The sequence below is a fragment of the Bidens hawaiensis genome, unplaced genomic scaffold (assembly GCF_021521415.1).
Source record: "Bidens hawaiensis isolate Kalapana, Puna unplaced genomic scaffold, B.hawaiensis_p1.1 tig00004007_1, whole genome shotgun sequence".
Classification (NCBI taxonomy): Eukaryota; Viridiplantae; Streptophyta; class Magnoliopsida; order Asterales; family Asteraceae; genus Bidens; species Bidens hawaiensis.
Genome location: NW_027491235.1, coordinates 2,125,057 through 2,131,056, shown reverse-complemented (window position 1 = coordinate 2,131,056; position 6,000 = coordinate 2,125,057).

Here is a 6,000-nt window from a genome sequence, read left to right as displayed (position 1 = left end):
ATCATCTAGCCATAATCAATCATAAAACACTTAATATATGATATTCAATAGTTAGGGTTTCATATATATACCTTAAAAACGCAGAGATAACCAAGTGAAACGCGAGGGGTGCTTAGAAACGAGTGTAGGATGCTTCAATTGTGAAAACCAAGATCAAACAAGGGTGGTATGGTGGTGATGTATGGCTGTCGATCGCAAGAGGGGAGGGGGGTGAGGTGCCATCGGGTTTTTGAGAGAGAAAGGGAAAGAGATTAGGGTTTTTGATTTATATTATTAATAATAATAAGTTACATCAAGGCCCCTCCACTTCTAAACATTATTTTTCTAGCTTAATCTAAGTTGTTTGCATCTTGAGTTAACGTTTTAAACAATATTATCACATAACACATAATTATCATATAATTATTGTTTTGACGTTTTTCGTTTATTCACCAATGGTTTGCGTCAATTCGTTTGCGTTTCGGTGCAATTCCCGAAAGACTACACATGTAGTAAGTGTCAAGCGTCATTTAAACCCTAGCTTAAATGTAATGAGGTGTGCGTTATAGATTCAATTATCTTTAAGTTTGAATTGACGGAGTTGGGTTAACGGAGTTAACCTGAAATTGACGATTGTCACATCATTCCCATGTTAAACAATTTTCGTCCCGAAAATTTGAGTTAAGTCGTGATGAGTGTCTGAAAAAGTAAGAAAAATTTTCAGTTTGTCATATCATCCCCAAGTAGAAAGAAATTTTGTCCCGAAATTTAATTCATACCTCCGGTGATTTCTGACGGTTTGTCGGGTTTCGCGGTTTCCGGTGTTTGGTCAGCCCTTCCGAAAAGGTGAGGATACTTTTTCATCATTTGATCCTCGCGTTCCCACGTGAACTCCGGTCCACGTCTTGAGTTCCAACGAACCTTAACGATTGGAATTTTGTTGTGCTTGAGTGTTTTGGTTTCCCAGTCCAAAACTTCGACTGGTTCTTCAATGAAGCGCAATTGTTCATCAACTTGCAGTTCGTCCAAAGGGACTACTTGGGTTTCATTGGATAGACATTTCTTCAAATTGGATACGTGGAATACATTGTGTACGCCACTGAGTTCCGTTGGTAAGTCCAGTCGGTACGCCACTGAACCAACACGTTCCGTTATCCGGTAAGGACCAACATATCGGGGGTTGAGTTTGTTTCGCTTTCCAAAGCGAACCACACCTTTCCAAGGTGAGACTTTGAGTAACACTTGGTCATTCACTTGAAATTCGAGAGGTTTTCGGCGCTTGTCGGCGTAACTCTTTTGGTGATCTCGTGCTGCTGCCATGCGATTTCGGATTTGAACAATCTTTTCCGAAGTTTCGAGTACCAGTTCTGGACCAGTGATTTGGTTGTCACAAACCTCTGCCCAGCAGAGAGGTGATCGACACTTCCGTCCGTACAGTGCTTCAAACGGCGCTGCTTTAATACTTGCGTGGTAGCTGTGATTATATGAAAACTCTACCAAAGGTAAGTGAGGTTCTCAAATTTTACCGAAATCCAACACACATGCACGCAACATGTCCTCTAAGGTCTGAATAGTTCGTTCACTTTGCCCATCCGTCTGAGGATGGTATGCTGTGCTCATATCAAGACGGGTGCCTAGTGCGCTCTGTAGCGACATCCAAAAGTGCGAAGTGAAACGGGAATCTCGATCAGAAATTATTGAGGCAGGCACTCCGTGTCTAGACACTACTTCCTTCATGTAGACGCGAGTCAGTCTTTCCATTTTGTCCGATTCCTTAATCGCAAAGAAGTGTGCAGACTTAGTCAACCGGTCAACGATCACCCAGATGGTATCGCATCCCGTCGGTGTTTTAGGTAATCCTGTGATGAAGTCCAGTGAAATGTGTTCCCATTTCCACATTGGAAGTTCCGGTTGTTGCAGTAGACCAGATGGTTTCTGGTATTCTATTTTGACTCGGGCGCAAGTCAAGCATTTGCTCACGTAGGTGGCAATGTCGGCCTTCATGTTTGGCCACCAGTAAAGTGCATTTTAGTCATGATACATTTTATCTGAGCCAGGGTGGATAGAATATCGGGACTTGTGAGATTCGTCCATCACTAGAGTTCTCAACTCTCCGTATCGTGGAACCCAAATCCGGTTCTCAAAATATCGGACCCCGTCCGATTTGGTTTCAAGTTGCTTGTTCATGCCCCGCATGAGTTCCGATGGAAGATTATCATCTTTCAGAACTTCGAGTTGGGCATCGCGAATCTGATCGGGTAGGTTGGCATGAATGGTGAGTTGCAGTGCTCGCACTCGCCTGGGTTTATCTGTTTCTTTTCTGCTGAGAGCGTCGGTCACTACATTGGCCTTGCCAGGGTGGTACTTGATGGCACAATCATAATCCTTAAGCAGCTCGACCCAACGACGCTGTCGCATGTTCAGCTCCTTCTGATCGTAGATACGTTGGAGACTCTTGTGGTCGGTGTAAATGGTAAACTTGGTACCGTACAAGTAATGCCTCCATATCTTAAGGGCAAACACCACAGCTTCGAGTTCCAAATCATGGGTCGTGTAGTTCTTCTTGTGAACCCGTAGTTGTCGAGAGGCATAAGCTATAACTTTCTCGAGTTGCATCAGCACACAACCGAGACCTTGTATCGATGCGTCCCAATGTACCTCAAAATTCTCTGTTCCCTCGGGGAGGGCTAAAATAGGGGTGCTACAGAGTTTGGTTTTCAACAGTTGAAAAGCAGATTCTTGCGCGTCACCCTAATTGTACTTAATGCCTTTGTGAGTCAAAGCGGTGAGGGGTTGAGCAATCTTTGAAAATCCTTCGATGAAACTCCGGTAGTAGCCGGCCAGTCCTATGAATTGCCGCACCTCAGTCGGAGTCTTAGGTGCTTCCCAGTTTTTGATGGCCTCTACCTTACCGGGATCGACATGGATACCATTCTCATTGATCACATGTCCTAAAAAGTGAACTTCGCGAAGCCAAAATTCGCATTTTGAGAGTTTTGCGTACAGTTGTTCCTTCTTCAAGAATTCCAGAATTACCCTTAAGTGTTCCTCATGGTCAGCCTTGTCCTTGGAGTAGACCAGGATATCATCAATAAACACAATCACAAACTTGTCGAGGTACGCCTTGCACACTCGATTCATGAGATCCATAAATACGGCTGGTGCGTTAGTTAGACCAAAAGGCATAACCGAAAACTCGTAGTGACCATACCGTGTTCTGAATGCCGTCTTTGAAATATCTTCTTCGCGCACTCTTAGTTGATGGTAACCAGATCGCAAATCGATCTTCGAGTAATAACTCGATCCTTGGAGCTGGTCAAACAGATCATCAATTCGGGGTAAAGGATAACGATTCTTACTCATCACCTTGTTCAACTCTCTGTAGTCGATGCACATTCGGAAAGTCCCGTCCTTCTTTCGGACAAATAAGACAGGGGCTCCCCATGGCGATGAGCTAGGTCGGATAAAACCTTTATCCAACAAATCTTGCAACTGAGTGGACAACTCCTGAAGCTCCGCCGGTGCGAGCCGATACGGGGCTCGTGCTATGGGCGCTGCACCGGGGGTCAATTCGATTTGGAATTCGACTTGTCGAATAGGAGGGAGTCCGGGCAAATCCTCCGGGAAAACTTCCGGAAAATCTCGCACAATCGGTATATCCTCGATTCGCTTCTCCTTTGCGGGTTTCTCGACAATATGCGCTAAAATTTCCGGATGACCCTTTCGTATATACTTCTGAGCCTTCATGAGGGTGATGACGCTGGTGGTCATGCAGCTTTTCTCGCCCTGGATCGAAATGATCTCACCGGAAGGGGTAGTAATGTGGACTATCTTGTCGTGACATATAATCTCCGCTCGGTTCTCGGATAACCAGTCCATATCAACCACGACATCGAAACTACTAAGCGTAAAAGGAATAAGGTCGATATCAAAAATATGACCTGACAGTTTTAACTTACATCCCGCAAGTACATGAGTCGTTACTATAGTCTTACCGTCAGCTAATTCAACAGGAAACTTAGCATCTAACGGAGTTGGAGTTAGGTCTAAGAGTTGACAAAAGGCTTTCGACACAAAACTCCTATCAGCTCCAGTGTCAAACAATACAGAAGCAAAACAATCGTTCACAGGGAACTTACCAGTCACCACGTACGGATCATTGCGGGCTTGACCCGACCCAATAACAAAAGCTCTTCCTTTTCCATTGTTTCCACCACCACTGCCACTTCCATTACCTCCATTGTTGTCGTTCTGTTTCAGCTTAGGGCAGTCCTTCTTAAAATGTCCTTCTTGTCCACACTCAAAACATCCCTGGGTTTTCATGGGTGGTTTAGGAGCACCCTTTGTCGCAAGGTCTCCTCTACATTCCTTTGCTTGGTGACCCATCTTTCCGCATCTCTGACACTTGACACGGTCACACGGGCCAGCATGATGATAGTTGCACCTGTTGCACTTCGGATATTTCCCAGCATATCCGCTCGAACCCTGCCCGCTACCGTTGTTATTGTTGTTGTGACCCTGATTGTTGAAGCTCCGAGTGAATTCGGCCTTACGGTAGTGTTGTTGCTGTGGGGGATTCGAGGATGAGGATCTGGTGTTGTCAAACTTTCTTTTTCCGCTGCTCGGGTTGCTGTTGCTGTTGTTGTCAGTACTTGGGTTGCCACGGGCTTTGATGGTTGAACCCCTAGGTGGTAGCGCACCTTGGGTCACTGCTTGATCCGTTAGTTTGTGAGCTAACCGAATCGCTTGTTGAATCGTGGCTGGTCTGGAAGCGTCACCATGCCCTGAATTTGCGGTGCTAACCCATCAATATACATTTCAATCCTATTACTCGGCGGATCCACCATCCGCGGACACATCACAGCTAACTCGTGAGAACGGGTAGTGTAGGCTTCGATTTCTGAACCCACCATCTTCAATGACCAAAACTCGGATTCCAACTTTGCAATCTCCTCTCTCGGACAGTACTCTTCTCGCATCATGTTCTTGAACTCCTCCCAGTTCATCGCGTTACCCAGTTCCAATCCAAGGATCTGCACATTTGCACATCGTCTGGGGAGACCTCTGAGTGTGCCTCTGGCTCAGCCGGTTCTTCCCCCGGTTCCTCTTCGGGTTCCTCCTCGGGATCTTCCTCGGGATCCTCCCAGGCTCCTCTTCGGGATCTTCTTCGGGTTCCTCTTCGGGCTCTGCCTCAGGTTTGGCTGCGTTCTGAGCAATTTGCATTTGTAAGACATCACAACGCTCTAAAGCTATCTCGGTTCGGGTTCTTGCTACTTGGAGTTGCTCTTACAAGTCTATCATCTCGGCTTGCATCTTTCTCATAATCTTCATCTGTTGATCACTAGCCTCTTGCATTTCCTTCCTGGCCGCTGTCATGCGGGCAATTTCCTCCTTAGTCTCGGTTCCATCTTTTAACAGTCCGGAAACGTTAGCTCTCGTGTAGCGCATATAACCCACGTCACGCTCCAAACAAGAAACAACAGCTGCGAGCACACACTCTACAGGTTCGGTTATGGGTGGTAGGGTGTTGGGGTAAGCAGGATGGTTCGGGTGGGGTAGCGGGGGAACTTGTTCGCGATAAACCATACGCCTAATCATATTAGGGTACCAATCCCAGCTAACTTCGTTTTCGTACATGCCTCCGGATAAGCGATACCTCTTCGGTGCAGGAGCTTCGAGTTCCGGGACTACCCGGGGTGGCGATGAGTTAGGTAACTGTGGTTCCTTCCCATGAGCATGAGTCATCTGATCGGATAACGATGATGGTGGCGTCGACATCCTTACAGGTAAGTCGTGTATGCGACGTATGAGTGAAAGGGGTAAAGAGATAAGATAACAAAGACTTCACAAACATATGCAGTGCGTATCATTATAACTAATGGGTCGTCGCGGTTATAGTCTAGTATGCATGCAGCTTCTAGTTCGCTATAACCAATGGCTCTGATACCAATCTGTCACACCCTCAAAATCCACTAACGGAGTTTTACCGTCAGAGGGTGTGAACTAACAGGATCGGAATCA